Source organism: Alligator sinensis, unplaced genomic scaffold (assembly GCF_000455745.1).
Source record: "Alligator sinensis unplaced genomic scaffold, ASM45574v1 scaffold665_1, whole genome shotgun sequence".
NCBI classification, from domain to species: Eukaryota; Metazoa; Chordata; order Crocodylia; family Alligatoridae; genus Alligator; species Alligator sinensis.
In genome coordinates, this window is record NW_005842034.1 from 1,592,646 (window position 1) to 1,610,292 (window position 17,647).

A 17,647-nucleotide genomic window follows, 5' to 3' on the forward strand; every position below is an offset into this window, starting at 1 on the left:
ACTGTGCAGTAAGTAATCAGGAGTAAATTTGCTACTTGTATTTACAGGTAGCAAATTTACTCATGATTAGAGCAAATTACTGTGCAGTAAATCTCTGCATGTATAGATGGTGATGCTTACTGAGCAATAATTTGCTCTAATCTTGAGTAAAGGGTCTTTTTTAGATGTACACAGAGGCTATTATAAATGGCCATCTTGCAAATAATTAGATTGAATAAGATGGCCCAAGATTGATATTTAATTTTTTTAAAGGAAAATTTCAATGTATATAAAAAACAGAGAAAAGAGTGTTTCTGGCTTCTCCCTGGATCCATCTTGCTTTTCTGTTGTCTACAGCTGATTTGTCATATATCAGCCCTGCCAATGAATGGGGAAAAGGGAAGGAGTAGTGAGGGCAAGGTTATAAATTATTTTGTTATTAATCAATTGTATAAATATTTTCTAACTTTGTTTTGAAAAGGAAACATTAAAGAAGGCCATAATATCCTTTGTGTTAGAGTAACCAGTATCCACATTGTGCCTGTTTCATGGCTTATGCAGCTAGTGGGAGCTTGCAAATGTACTCCCCCTATTCCCCCCAAATCTAGTGCTTTACTTTAAACTCGGCATGTTCCTGTGCTGAGGCCCACACATGCCCAGAGGAGACAGTGCATTACTTCAACCTGGCTCTCCAGCATCTGTAAAGATCAGACACTTTAGTGAAGCTTATTTGGTGCTTTTATCTAATAGCTGATTGAATCAGCTGTAGATAAAAGTGCCAAAAAGTCGCACTGAAGTGCCCGATCTTTACAGATGCTGCAGGGTCAGATTGAGGTAATGCACTGCTGCTTTCATTTTTTTTAACATCTGCAAGCAGCCAGTGTTTTCATTTCCCAATGATTTGAGCAGGAGAAATAAAAGATAATAAGGCTTCCACTGTTTTTAGGGCATTGACATTTTTGTGATTTAGTTTTATCCACATGCAGGGCACATCTACATGTGCAATTAATGAGACTGAATCAACTCTGGAGCAATTTGAGCTGGAGTCAATCCTGATGTTACCTTCTACTCATGTTTTTAAGCACAGTAATTTACTCCGCTATCAGATAGTACCTGTGTCTGATGGGAATATCCTACGCCAGAGTAAATTAATCTACTGCACCCTAATAGTGGTGCACTTGTAGATGGTGATGCTTCACTGCACAGTAAATTAGGCTATTGTGCAGTAAAGTGCATGTGTAGATACGCCCACAAGGTATTTTCAATGTGTGTATTTTCTAAGACGCAATCAAATTCTTTACTCAAATAGGCTTGTAGAGATCATGTACAATTATACTTTCAAAGATGGTAGGCTAGAATATGGGAAAGATTTAGTTAGAAATTAATCAAGTGTTAGATAGATCTATCAATACACTTAAAGTTTGATAAAATGTATATACGCAAGCCTATAAAGGGTGTATTACATCTTCTCTCTTAATCTTATTCTCACCATTTGCGGATCATATGCATCTTGAAAACTCAACCAGCATTTTATCAGTATGTCTGCACAATAAATTTTGCATCTTACAGCCAAAGACAAAAATAGAAAACACTATTAGAGGGACTTCAAACGAAGGAAATATTTTCAGAGTTAGGAGAAATTATAACTGATTATAGTTGTCAGGGAAAAGAAATTAACATGAAGAAAGATAAAAAAATTATATCTAAAGAAGGCCACAGGAAAGATGAAAGCAAGAGAAAATGAGAGAGTGGGATTCATTTATGAAAAGCTAGAGTATCTATGAATAAAGGGCAAGATTGTGTGCTGTAAAAATATAAAAAGAGGCTATAGAATAGAGACCTTTGATGCTCAGTATGAGGAAACATTCATTGGCACCTGACTATATTTCAATACAATATCCTGTACATTTTAATCTCCTATTAGTTGTGTATGATTTTAAATTACTTATTAATAAGTGGCTCCTATTCAAGAATGATACCTCACTCTTATAATAAACACTTTTCAAGAAAATATTTTTGTAAAATAGAACTTCATTAATGGAAGTTTTTGAGATAGACACTTTATTTGTGTATATTGTACAGCCATATACATATACTGTAAGTGCCAAGTAATAAAAACAAGTTGTGCAATATATTTCTGTGAGGCAGTACTAACCAACGGTAGGCTTTGTTTTGGTAGTAAGTGTACAGGAATGTGAAAATACATTACTGGAAGCAAAGTTCTGGACTGAGATGTCAGTAAGAAGATTCAGCTTTTCTACATTATTAAGCTGCTATTACATTTTCAGCTTGGCATCATTCTTCTGTTTTTTAAAATTGTTTGTGTTTTGTAAAGGAAATCTAATTGGATGTGGTGCCTTGTAGTGGGGTGGAAAGGATATTTGGCATTGAGGATAGGCTTTGCAATAGGATCAGTTTAAATGATTGTGGGTGTTTCAGGAGGGTCAGGAATGAACTGGATTCAGAAGGTGAAAATCAGTACGTCTCAACAGTGCCTAGTCAAATAGCCATATCTGGAAAAATGCAGTTTTCATTTTATAGGAAACAAAGAGCATTTTGGGGTGTATACAGATCAGCTTCAGTAGTATTTTATACCTTGTGAAATTTCAATGCAAAGTAGATTATGTGCTCATTAGAAGGAGAAAAATTCAGCTCTTTTCCTTCTATAGTGAAAAATATCAGCACAGAAGCTGATGGGGGAAAAAGGGGGGGTTTAGAACTTAACATTTTAAGAAACCATTGTGTTCCCAGAACAAACTTTATTGCAGAAAGTTATAAGCTACAGTTCAGAAGCCAGCTAGAGAGGAAAGCACTTTGATATGAGGTAAATTTAAAGAAAATGGTCAAAATCTGTCATTTTGGGCTATTCTAATATAAAATGGTTGGATTGTTTGTAGCATGTGAAGCCTTGAGCTATGAAACAGCTTGCTGAAAGGCTTATAAACAAAGAGCATCACTTATTTTTAAAATATAAAACCTCAGTTATCTCTCTTTTCAGTCTTTTAAATGTAAGTACAGCAATCCAGAAATATAATAAGATCCAGTTGCATTTGCAGGTGGATAAGAGGAGAAACCTTCTTGAATGCAACCCTACATATAATAGATTGCAGCCTATTGTGCAACTGGATAATCCACAATAGATATGAAATGAGAAGTTTTGAGAGCAGTTGAACACTGAATTTTCACAGCAGTTAAGCACAAAAGTTTTGAGGCAGGTGTAATGCATTGGGAAAATTTTGTGTTTAGTGGTCCTTAAATTCATTTTTTGATTTGCATGGTAGATGTACTACTCTTGATTTACTCAGCGGGTGCATTTACATATGAAATTAATTCGACTGAGTAAACTCTGGCACAGCTTGCACCGAGTTTATTGCTCCCAAGTGCTGCTTTTACACATACTCCTGGGACCTCGGTACACAAGTCAGGTCGGAGCAGCCCCAACTAGCAGGGAGCCCAGTGGGGGTCAGCCTGCCAGCTGGGGATGCACTAATCTGGCTCATAATGCTATAGAGGGGCTGGCTGGGGCATGAGGGTGCTCCAGTGTGGGGGCTAGCCAGCAGGTAGCCTCTGCACTGGAGCACCCTCATGCCCCAGCCAGATGGGTCAGCATCTACACATGCACTGCAGTGCCCCCAAATAATACTGTTGTAGGTTAGTACTTGTTTACTGTGGCCTAATAGGGCTGCATGTATAGACACTCAGACTTTACTGTGAAGCTAATTCATCTACTGCATAGTAAACATTTCATGTAGACGCACCCAGTTTTGTTAAAACACAGGGGTCTACTGTGTTTTTAAAGTAGTTATTGGGATTCTACTTCTGGATCTAGCATACATTTCTATGTAGCTTTGTATAAACCACTTCAAATTTCTGTGCCACTGTTTTCCACCTGTAAAACGTGGACAAAAATAATTTATCTCATAGATTTTTTGTGTGGCTTAATTTATGTTCATAGAGACCTTTGAGCAAACAGATAGAAGGTGATATATGTTAAAGTTACTTTTCTTGTGTTTGTCAGAACCCATTAATTAGATGCCTATAGCACAGAGGAGAATTGGTATAGCCCAGAGGAGAAATGACATAGCACAGAGGAAAATTCCATGGGTTCGATACATATGGCATAGTTTTGCTGTCAATCGTTCTGGTGGCAGTAACTAGGTCATGGAGGAAAATTCCGCTATGCCTGAACCCAGTAACCAAATGCTACAATAGTGGAAAATTACAGTTTAGAAAAAAGTTCCCGCCACTCATATGCAAATTCACATTATTATTGGCCAGTTCTAAATTATTCCTACGTGGCGACCAGGGATTGGCTTTTTTGCCCTATTAAAGGTTGAAACAGTTTCTGCCCAAGTTGGAGAACTCCACATACATCTCGTGGAGAGCTCTGAGCACGCTGTGGAGCCTAGCAAACTCCATGTGTGTCTTAGAGAAGAACTTAGGGGCCTGATCAACCTCTAATCGCTCCCCGTCACCGACCTAGACACCCCCACCCGAGACGTAAGACGACTGCCGGCTCGAACACCCTGAACACATTTGCAGACCGACCAACGAACTTTGTAATTTCTGCCCGACCCAAGTTTTGTAACTGTAATCAAAGCAAGCTTCTGACCTGCACTGTACGAGCAGTGTAAGTAAACAACCTTTTTTTTTAATCAAAACGCTTGTGTACCTGATTCCACTCCAAGCGTCACAAGTACCTGCCCGCCGACTAGGGCTCCTAAGGCCCCGAACCCCATGCCGCGGCTCTCGGCGGCGACAGTGTTGGCTATGCAATTGCCTCTTCTTCTTCCTGGTAACGGGCTCCTTACCTTGTGCTCTTTAATTTTTCCACTGTGTTGCACACGCACAAAACTTCTCTTGTCTGTTGCTTTGATGCAGTGTAGGTACTCTCTAAAATACTTCATTGACTCCTCCATCCTCTAGTTTAAACTCCCTGTTTCAAATAAATCACCTAACATGATGGAGCCTGGAACAAGACTGGAGCCTTGTGGTGCTACTTTCATACCAATCAAAAATAATAATAGTGCTGTTGTTGATGTAACAGAGACTTTTGAATTTGGTTAATACATGCCAATGTTGATTTAGGACTTTGGGCATTGTCATTCTGGAACACACCATTGCCCCATCAAAACTGGTAATGGATCATCTTAACTTGTTCTTCAAAGGAAGAGATCCTTGAACAGAGACATCACTTGCAATGATATGTGAGGAAAAAAAATCTTTCTTGAAAGCAAACATTGATTAGATTACACACCATAACACGGAGTTTCACTAGCCCTGTCTAAACCTGCAAAGCTACAATACTTATGAATTATTTTATTTTACTTGCCCCTTACTTACTTATTCTATGGCTACCACATGCTGATGCTTTATTACTCTGCATGAAGCTAAAACCATCTGCAGTGCACAGCAGAATCTTTTCCCAAGTTTCTTTCATCACCTCTTTTCTTTGGAATATGAAATTTGATCTGTTTTCTGAGATGTGTGATCAATTTGAAATGCATCCAAAGCTAAGTTAGTTTGGGCACAAGGATAAAAAATCCTCCTTCTCTTCTTGCACTGTTCTTTCATTATGACAACAGATGAGTAATCTGTATTTGTTGCATGGTTAAAATTATTTATGCAATAATGACAGGGAGAACCCACAATCCTGGGTGACTTCACGTTGGTATTGACTTCCATGTTACCCTGAGACTGATATCTTTTTAGGTCTGTGAATGTTAATTCATCATAAACTTCTGTTGTATTGCACTTTATCCATTGTTGTTGTGTTTAAAATACCAGTTTCCTTTTTTTAATCAACAATAATCTTAGCTCTATTGATCCAGTTTTTTAGAGATCTATGTTTATAAGTCTGTACACGATATTATTGTTTTTCATTTCACTGATATCTTGTTATTTTGTCTTTATTTAATGGTCTTTTAAACTATCTGAATTAAGTTGCATTTTTAATTATTTCCCCCCATAGGCTAAGAACTTGTGTATTTTTTGTTTACCTAAATTTTAATAGCAGCCCAGTGAAGCTGTGGATGGCATATGTACTGTGACAATGTTCGTATTAGATAAATGAATGGCTACAATTTAGGCAGGAGCAATGAGGAAGAATTTTTTTGTGGATTTGCAGGAAGATAAACATTGTATAAAACTAACTGCCTTAGCTTCATTTACTGGAATAACAAAACATGTATTAATTTGACTTATATACCACCCTTCTCCCCCAAAAATGGCATTGGGCAAATTACAATTAAAGACAAAAAAAAAAAAAAATTATAGGACATCATATTTTTAAATAAGGAAGTAGAACAAAACAAATGTCATTCCCAACACTCCCAAAGTCAAAAGCAATTCACCTCCTTTTCATTCCCCACCCTCTGACCAAGGAGAATATCCCTCTTCTCTTAAGCCAATCTCTCTTGCCAACACACATTTGATACCATCCCATTCCTACCCACTCCCATTCTCCTTCTTCACACCTAGGTAAGTCTCCCCTCCTTACTATCCCTCCCAGCCTGTACCTCCCTCTTTGTTGATGGTAAGCTGTTAAAAGACATAATTTTACGCTATTAAAAGACATCGTTCTACAAAATTTTCATCTATTGAATGGTAAATTTCTAGTTTTTAAAGCTCAATGATGTATTTAGTCAAATCTTAGTTGGAGTGGTTTCAGTTCTGAACTGGGCTGTATATGTGCATAGTCTTAAATATAATAGTTTTAATATTCCCCTAGCTTATGTCAAAATAAGATTGATGAAAGAAAGTGCTGAAGAAAGAACTTGGGGTAATGACATCACCAACTATGATGTCACTGCAAATTATTTAAACTCATAGGCTATGTACAGACATTCAAAACCCCGAGGTGGAATTGATCTAATTGATGTAGTTTTCTGTAAACGTGGTAGTTTAGACCAGTAGCAAACACACACACATTTATCCTTTGGTGGGGGGCTAATCTTAGCCATGTTTTGCCATTTTAAAACCAGTATGTTTAAAAACAAATTTCTGTTCTGTTCTCGGTATAGATTGGTTTCCTATCACTTATACCAGTAAAAATATAATGTCTCTACCTGGCCATATTGTCCTGATATCATCAGTATAAAGTAATTCTTACGTCAGATTTCTAAGAAGAAATCAGATGTTCCATCATTATGTAAAAGGAAAAAATACATTTCAAAATATCTATGTAATGTTAAATGCTCTCAATTAATCAAAAATTATTTGAAAATACTTAAAAGTTTAGAAAAATGAAGTTACATACTGCAAAAACAAAGTACTTTATACAAGCACTCTATCTTCATCTGACAGAGAAATGGTGCAAAAGTTCATTTTTCTTCTAGTGTTAGATATCTTAATTTTTAATCCATTCACACACACACACACACACACACACACACACAGATATGCATTCAAAATTGTTTTAAATTTATTTCAGCATTATGCACAAGAATTGTGCACAAATACAACACAAAGGCAGACACTTTCTTTTTCTTCACAAACCAGATAATTATAAATCTAACCAACAGGTATATTTTAGAGCCACCTTAAGCACATATTCAAACCAGCAGAAAAAGTTACCCACAGCAGCCTGCATTGAAGATAAATACATAAAAGTTTATTTGTTGCTTTTGCTAACAAATAAAAATGATCTATAGATAACTGTCTTGAACTCCTAGGAAAATGTCTCAAGTAAATGTAAGTTTCTACCATAAATCTTCTGGCAACCTACATCAAGTACCATAATAATGTAGCTGTCAATTGTAACTTAGATATCTAATTTTAGAAACACAAAAAGTACTGTTAAGTACTTTCTGAAGTAGTTGTATCAAGGCTATACAGGTGTTGCAAGAAAACATTTTTCCTCCCACCACTATAAATTCTCAAAGAAGTAATGCAGTGAAGTCCTTCTACCAAAATTAAGGTTTTTACACTTTTTACCCAACAGAATGGCTTTACTAATTTTATCACCTTGATTTTTATTATTCTTAAGTGTTTTATAAAATAATATTTGCATGCATATGAATGGGCATTTGAGCATTAAGTTAAAACAGCACAAACATTCTCACAGAAAAACAGAAAATTAAACATGTGCATGCAGAAGAATATAAATACATCCCACAAAGCACATCCATGTGTGGTTTTGTATAACAATTGGGAATCAGAGGAATTAAAATAAAAACCACAATATGCTAGTATGTATGCATGCAAAGCCTACATATGCTATCCTGTATGTGTATAGTACATGTACAGATTATTTTCCATTGTACATAGACACAATCATACCTGTTTTTTCATCATCATTTCATAGGGAAATCAGACACATACCAAGAGCTTATTGCACGAGAGATGTACAAGACTACACTTTCACTTATTTTCTGTCATTTCACAAATTGTCTAACTTTTGAGTAATGACTCATAATTAAGCAACAGAAATGTGGTGAAGAGTGTGAAGTCAGCAGGCAGAGTATGTCTAGACACTATTTCTTTAGGTAAGTGTTTTTCATAAGGTAGCATGAGTTATTGAGTTACTAACTGTTTCCTCTAACAAAGGGACACCTAAAGAATTGCTCCTGCTATTTTAATGGGATTAGGAGAAAACTAATACGTTCACAGAAAATGATGGCATGATAGGTGTGGGAGTAAATTCTGCTTGCCTGATGTAAATAATTTCCTTGGACTTCCATTCACTTATTTGAAAAAGGAGAGCTGGATTTGCCATGTCTATAGGCAAAGAGGGTGGAAAACAGGCAAAGTGCTCAGATTCACCATGGGAACAATTATAAAATCTGTAGAAAAATGCTATGGTTTAGTAGCTGCTTAGGTTTTTTTTTTTCTGTTTCTGTGTATAAATATGAAATATGTGGGCAAACAGCTCAGCTGGTGTGAATAGCCCAGCTAACTTGAAATCTATGGACCTATTCATGTTTATAACAACTAAAGAACTAAGCTGTGTGTTATCAACTCTTCTAAAGTTTTTCCTTTATTCTGGCTACAAAGGTAACTTCTTGCTGCACACTTTGCTCATAACTGCCCCCTAGACCAGTGATGCTTGACTTCTCCAGCCCTGTGGGCCAGAAGAGTGGCATGGGGCCAGTCCACAGGCTGGATCCTTCACATAGGGTCAGTCCATGGGCACTTTCAGCTATGAAGGAACATTTTATTTGTGAGCTACAGGGTGTCAGCAGATAGGATTTAAAGAACTATTACTGTTCTGCTTTTCTTCAGGCCTCTATGCAAGAGATCTATTTTTATCTGACAGAATGGGTGTGCCTATTAATGCTCGGTAATAAGTTGCCGGTTGCACATGTGCATGTGTGCCTGGGATGGCAGCATGTCGAGACAGGGTGGAGCAGCCTTGGCTGGCAGAGGGCCCCATATGTCAGCCTGCCAGCCCAGGGCTGTTTCCCATAGCACAATGTGCTGTGGAGGGTCTGGCTGGGGCAGGAGGCTGCTTCATTGAGGAGCTAGCCAGCAGGTAGCAGCCCGCACTGAAGCACCCTCATGCCCCAGGCATCCCCACAGCACCTATGTGCTGTGGAGTAAATTATTTTACTCCAGTCTAATAGGGGCGGACATGTAGACACTGAGATGTGTACCGAGCAACTAGATTAGTCTACTCCATAGTAAATATCTTGTGTAGATGCACTCAATGGTATCAGGCATACAACAGTATCAAAGTATGCCATTTTCTATGTCTCGTGTTCCTCTGTAAATAGTAATCTGCTAATTAGAGTTTGGTTGTGTTAGGAAATATTTGGACTATCTAGTTAACCCCTTATTTTGCAGTTTATAAGCAGCTCAGGGAATGGGGTGGGTAAAAGGCCAATAAAACCAAAATGGAAGATCTAAAGAGCAAAATAAAATCAATGAGGTTAAATGGAAATATATTTTTAAAAATGAGGCTAGAGCCCTGAAGACCAATAAGAAATTAATCCAATGGAAATTTCAAATGTTCTAAAACAAAACTCCAAACAGCATACCCAGGTGAATAGGAGAATTAGAATTCTATCAATGCATGAGCTATTCATACATGGTAGATTTCATCTAAATTTGTCCAGGTCAGAGAAATAAAACATTGGTGAAGTCGGCACATTGAGGTGGATGCACTGAAGACTTTAGGAGAGATCCAATAAATGTGAATGGTACCAAAGGAAGGAAGTATATTTATCTATACAGAAAGATTGAAAATAATTGAACTAAGAGGATTTTGGTACCTGGAAATGGTTTTGAAATATTATGGCTCACATTAAAGTTAAAAAGAAAATCTATTGAGAAAATGGATTTGCTGATCAGTAAGAGAAAGCAGCTATTAAGAGCAATTGGGGAAAGATTTTTTTAGCCATATGTGATACTTAAATGAAGATACCTGGACACGAAGCAAAATTCTAAGTAGAATAATAGGTGGTAACAATGGCTGAGGAAGCAAAGTCATCACAAATAAGGTTGAGATGCACACAATGTGAGAATATGAATTACATATTATGTAAAAAGTGCATAAGAAGAATCTGTTAAAAATCAGTGTTTTCTAGCCAGTATCTGATCTGACTTCTAACAGGGGGAAACTTTAATTTCTCAGATACTCTTGAGTGTGTTTTTTAAAAATTTCTTTAAGTTTTCTGGTGACTACTGGATCTGCCTAAAATCTTTTAATAATTCAAATTTTGATGACATATTTGCTGAAAAGTTTTCACCTTTTTCTGATTGTATCTAGTGAAAACCATACCATACAGATAAAGGAGAAGAAAGTTTGAGATAGTATTTTTCCAATACATAAGGAACAAGAGCTCAGAAGCAGAAAGGGTGGGTTTCTATGGATGGCAATCTAATTTAGTGGATGATAAATGTTTTTCTTTTAAAATTTAAAAAAAGGAAAGAATCATTTTCTGAAAAGTTCACAAGAATTAATAGGGTTGGTGGAATGGGAATCCAAAAAAAAAAAGATATGTTTTGTACGAGAAGCAGCTGAAACAGTGAAAGAAACTGGGACACAGGATTTGTTTAAGTACCACTCCAAGTGTGAATATGCAAAAGGTTAGTAATTGGCTGTGTGGAAAAAGTAAACAGGATGTTTGCATTAGATATTATCAGGGCTTTACCTAAGATTTTGCTTTGAGTTTATTTATGTTCAGCTGCTGAGAATAGGGGTTTTGTTTTGTTTGTTAGTTTTTTCTAACTAGGGTTTTTTCTAACCCACATAATTACTGGACTCTTGATATAAATAATTAAGACTAGGTTTCTTTAATGAAAGGTTGCAGAATGTGCATCTTTGAACTTTACTTTCAGTTTCTTATTATTGTATATGAAAGTCTCATCCTGTTTATTTGCCATTCAGAAAATTGTAGATGGGATCTTCTGTAGCTAATTTAACACTATGTAAAATCTCACTGAAGGCTGTCTAGGCCAGATAGAGATAGCAGAAATAGGGAAGGAGTCAAGCAGTCTAGAGTAGTGGCAGAACAGGTTAGAGATTATTTAGAAAGTAAATGCTTTCAAGTTTGCAGAGCTGGGTGGGGTGTTACCTTGGGGCAGTGATTTTCAACCTGTGTTTTTTGGATGCCTAGGGGTCCATAGACTCTGTCTAAGGGGTTTGTGAAAGATGAAAATGATCAATCAAAAATATGCGAATATCCACAATTATAATTCAGAGGGGTCTGCACCTCCATTTGAAATTTTTTTAGAGGTCTACCAATGAAAAATGTTTGGAAGCCACTGCCCTAGGGTACTGAAGGAACTGGCTGAGGCAACTTCATTAGCAATTTTCCTTGAGAACTGGAGCTCAGGTGAGGACTTGCATGATTGGGAAAAGGCAAATATAATGCCCATCTTTAAAAAAAAAAAGGTGGGGGGGGAATAAGGAGGATCCAGGGAATTACAGACCAGTAGAAAAAAGAGTATATTGTACTTTATGGACTAAAAAGTATGTGTGAGCGTGTTCACGCGTGTACGTGCGCACATGTTACACAAATTGCCAATGGTGAGACTTTGTAACGGGGGAGAAAGCAAAATGCTGCATTTATTGACCACATGAATTAGACACAGTGGTTCTGACACACTATTCATATAGACACACACTGATCATCATACACGTCATTACGCACAAGCATACATACACAAAACAACCACTTCATGCATACACATACAGATGCCAGATATAGTTACCAGTAATAATTGCTTAGCGTTAGCATAGGGTGGCCAACCCCATGCTTACTGAGTAGATGAGATGATGATGGTGGTGGTGGTAGAAGACAGTAGCTTGAGCAGGATGAACCAGACGTGTCTGTGCTCTGAAAGGAATACATGAAGTTCACCCTCTTGGCATCAATTGGATTTCCTTTTTATAGGGTTTTGCCAGTCTTTGCTTAGCATCTTGGGGTTTTTCTATACCTAGTCTGTGTTTCAACAGTTGTTTTGCATCCATCTTCTGTTTATCTTGAGTCGAGGTTATGACGGTCGTTTTGGCCTTGAAGTGTTCTTGTTTCTTATGTGGCAGTATTCCTTCTTCCATTATCTTCTTTGTGCCTCTGAGTTTCAAAGGGATTTTTTAGCCATTTGTTAGTTAATTTACTGGTTGGTAATTTACACATTTGGCACCTTGTTGCTTACATAAACAGTTACATTCTTTCACCTTGTTCTCATGCAAAACTCACATTCACTCTTCACTCACTCTTTCACCCCTTACCTATCACATACACAGGGCATACAAAGTTCATTCAGTTATGTCAAGCCAGGATCACTACAAAATGGAGTCAATTTACAGACAAAAATTAAATCATTGAACTTATATTAAAAATATTTTACACAGATTCAACTTAATTATTAAAAGCTTTAACCATGTGCTACGTGTCCCCCCTTTGACCCTTCATATGCTAGTAATGGATGGGTCAAAATTATTAAATTTGTTTGGCAAACAAGTATTTGGTTTCTAATTGTAATTTATGAAGTTGGGGATACATTGATTTTATTCAACAAAATATATAACACAGAAGAGAATACTTATTATTATAAAGAGAACTATTACAGGGTGTAACATTACATTTATAATGGCTATTCCAGATGGAGCCCATCCTGAAAAGATATCATGTTAATGATACATTGTTATTTGCCTAGCTTGCTCAGAAACTTTAAGAATTTTTTTTCCTGGTGTAAAATGGAGATACTACGCATGTGCATATTTTTGTGGGTAGCTGTGGTTAATTGGGTTATTTGAGAATTCATTATTAGGAGGTTGGAGAGAGTAGTTTAATTACTCCTGAAGACAAGGTAAAATTCAACACATTGTTAGGTTTAACGTTTGCATTTTGTATCATTTGTTTTGTAAAATAATACGCGAGGAGAGGAGTTTGGATAACCGTGACATTACACATACATTGCTGGACCAGGAGAAATGACATGTTTTTTCCTTACCAAATGATCAGCTTGAACCCTATCACACACATGAAATGAACTTTGTTAAAAATACAATTTAGTGGTGCTATTATTTAATTTATTCCGATAACACGTGGCTAGTCCTTTGCCTTGAAATGCACAAGGTTCTTTTAACTAGGGAAGTGTGAGGCATACCCACTGATGAGTTGTTCATTTATTACACATCCGGTGATCAATAATTTTGTTTTGATCATTTAAATATTTGCTAATTAAATGAGGGGCCTAAATATGTTGACCTTGGACAAAAGGAAGAGCAATGGATGACCATATTGTACTTACACATATGTGTGATAGTTTGTGGATCACTTGCATGTTAATAAAATGAGTTAGAGATTTTACACAAACTTGGGAGGTTAAAGGCTTGTACCATTGGGAGATATATGGCAAGAACAAGTTACCTTGGTACCTTGTCAGAAGTGGGGCTATAACAGCCATTTCCTTAGCACCTACCCATTCTATTTCTTTTTTAGTTAACATAATTGCAATTAATTGTTGCTTGGAACACCATATTGCTCTGACCGTATTACTTGCTAATTGTTTTATTGCAGCACACTGGGCCCAAAAGGTATAATTTAAGTGTTTTTAAGTATGCCATTGTAATTCAATGGTATCTAGATTGGTTTGTGTTATTTCTGCAATTTGGTGCTCCTGCCCTTGGGTCATTCTTGAATGCAAGGTTTCAATAGAGCTGGCTTTGTTTTTCAATGCCTTAATGTTAATAGAATTTAAGATTTCTGTTTCTGCTCTGACTTCTCCTAAAACAGTTGCTGTCAAGTCACACCACCGGCGGATGTGATTTGAACCCTGTAGTGGTTGAAACAAAGCAGTAAAGAATCGGGCACTGTAAGGTTTACATTCAGGTCTAATCTCGGTCAGATTATTAATAGCCCGCTTTACCTTAATGTTTAAGGTGATTATTAGGGGTGCCTTGTATACAGTCACTGGGGGATATAGTTTGAGCAGCTGTGGCATGTGCATGGCTATCAGGTTATTCTGCAAGAATACAAATTTCTGCTTTGCCACAGGCCAGCAGCAACTATACACTCTGTGGTACCCATAATATGAAACATTATTTGAGAATGCAGCGGGTAGATGTGAACAATTACATTGGTACAAGGTTATGGTTAAAAAGTCGCCTGCTTTTACTACTCTTTCTTCTTTCTTTTGAGCGGGATTGGGAGCTGTGCGCCACCATGATGGTAGTGTTCTGTTTACCATTTGTTGATTAAAGGCTGCAGTACCCCTGTATTTTACATTAAATCCCCATCCTCAAGTGTAGGAGTGATCCACATACACTCCCACAATTACCTTTCCTATGGCATTTACAGTATTGTCAGCATATTATATTGATATCAGGGGCTGAAAGCTTTTTTAAGCTACTATTTGTGTGGGTTGATGAAAACACTTTTTTACATTGCTTGGAAGGGGGTCTATACTAAGTACTTGCCAAATGGTTATAATGTTACCTATTAAAATAGCCCCCATAGACATACTTAAAAAATAATAAAACAAAACAAACAAACAAAAACAAAGAAAAAAACAAAAAAAAACCAAAAGAGAAGGGGGGAAAAAAGGAGAGGAAAAAAAATGATGTGTATGATTCTGTGTTATTTTCTTCCTTTCATAGCTCTTCAGTTTTAGTAGATATTTCACCTAGACAATACTTGTGCAGAGTGGGTGAAAAGCAACAAAACCATATAAATACACTTCTAAAGATAAGAAAGCTTAGTCCAAATATCTACTATTCAGCATGTATTGTTATAAGTTTAACTGGTGGGTATTTACCTAAAAGGAAGAAAAAATGTTAACATTACTTTAAGAGAATAACTTTAATTGAGAAACATGAACCTATTTGAGATGCCCATTCTTGTTAATATGGTAGACCAGGAGGCTCAGGCGGTCCCCTATAGAATACGGACCAATCCATTTGGACTCTAGGGCATGAGACCTTTTTTTTTTAGTTTTAAATATATTACTTGGGCTTCAGTCTCCCACAAGGGGACTTTTGATACTTCTTCCAATTGTGTCTGTAGGGTTATTTTCTCCAGTATCTGATATACCTTATATTGCAAGTTGTTTTTATATTTTTGCAGTTGTTTTAGCCTTGAGAAATAATCATGCTGTGTTACTGTTGAGGGTTTAATAACTCACCCATTATAGTTAGGGTAGCCACTTGAGCTACTAAGTACCAATGTCCCATAGCACCACCCAGGTGTCTGAACAGCACCAATACATTGGGAACCTGGGTCATTGCACTCATCCTTCAGATGATACCCTGGAGGTCTGAACTTGCGCATGGTGACATTACACGCTGGATCTGTTCTACCATTAGGTTTTCTTTAAGAGCCATCTGGCTTGCCTGTACTATCCATTTATTGAAAGTTGCTCTAGATAAGGGCCCTAATATGGTAGCTGTCATGACCCAAAGGGTATGATTTTGTGTGTGCTTCAGCACTGCAGAATTATTTCCCGCCACAGGGAGCTTTCTTTGCACGGTGCAATTCTCAGTTGTATAGAGAAAACCCCGGTGCAAAGGAGTTCCCGCCACCCGCATGCAAATTTGTGTCCCACTATTGGCCAGTTCTAAATTATTCCCACGTGGCAGCTAGCGATTGGCTTTCTAGCCGTATAAGAGGCTTGAGTGGTTTCCGCCCAAGTTGGAGAACTCCGAGGAGAAACCCGCAAGGGAGGACTCCGTAACCATCTCGTGGGGAACTCTAAGCGCGCTGTGGAGCTTAACGAACCCAGCGCGCGCCTTAGAGGAGGAATCCAGGGGCCTGATCACCCTCTAGCCTCTCCCTGTCACCGCCTGATCGCTCGACGTACCCTTCCCTGCGCGCTTTCGTGGAGAGTCACCTTTTGGACTCTCATCGTGGTATCCAGAGCTCTGTCCGGGTTTAAGAGGCTCGAGTTTTCTACGGGTCTTGTTCGAGTGAGTTTTCCTTTCATTTGTAACTGCAAGTTAAGCGAAGCTTTTCCTGCCTGCACCGCGACCATCCACAGTGTAAGTAAAATAATCCTTAATCAACCGCTACGCGTCTGTGCCTAATTCTAGTCCGTCGTGCCGCATTCCCCGACCCACGTGCCAGGGCTGCTGGCCACAGCCCACCGCGCGCCCCCGAAAGCCTCGGACCACTCCTGGCCCGCACAGTAGCCAGTGCCTTTAAATCGGTGGCTGTCAAGGGTATAACAGTAGTAGTAGTTTGAGAGCCAGTATTTGGCCCCTCTTCCTCCCTGTCCCACACTGGTCTCCTAGTTTCAGTGGTTGAACGCCTTTCTATGGTGGCCACTGTGGGTGGGTAATTGTCCCATACATTTGTGTCCTGATTTTCAGTTAGCAATTCTGGTTCTAGATCAGAGGTGTCTATTGGGATATCCCCAGTGATAACAGCAGCAACCTGCCTATTTGTGAATCCTAACTTATGTTTTAGATACTTGATTATGGATTCGCACCAAACATGGTTTCCTGGTGCCTGCCCTTGCTCTAGTGTTAATTTCTTTACCATCCCATGTAGAAACTGGACCTCTTGTTCTAATCTTACCTTTTCCTCAGTTACTATCCCAAGACTTCTAATGTGGTTTGTCGTAAAGCATCCTGAAGGATTTGTAACTGTGATTGTGCACCTCCTGCTGCTATTTTTAGCATATCCAATCCACGCATAGTCTGTGAGAGCTGTGTGTCTCTCTGCTTGAGTGCCTCCTGGCAGTTAGCCAAATGGAGGAAAAGATTTTTAGTGGCTTCCCATAAAAGTCATATAGCAGCAGCTACCTTCTTAGTGGAGTTAGGTGTCATATCATATAACTGTATATAATTTTAAATTTATCTTCTAAGTCTGCAATGGTGTGGGCATCAGATACTGCCTGCTCGGTCCAAGTGCTATGCCCAAACCGCTGCAGCACTTGCTTTAACAGATTCACCTCCTGCAGATACATAGGCAGTGGATTTTTAACATCCTTTATGCCTACCTTACCCCTTACTGTCTTTATTTTAAACTTCCTAACTTCCGTCTGCTGTATTGTTCTTACTACTTAAAGTTAGTCGCCATTTATTATTCCTTAAAGCTAATATGCCAGTCTGTAACAACGTGCCAAAAGTCTGGTTTTCCAATATCACCAATTCTCAAAACAAACAAACAAACAAACACATCCAAACCAAAGTACTGGACCCCTTTACAGGCCGTCTGGACTGCACAGGCAGCCCACAACCCACATATGGGCTCTCCAAATTAATTCACATTCAAAGACA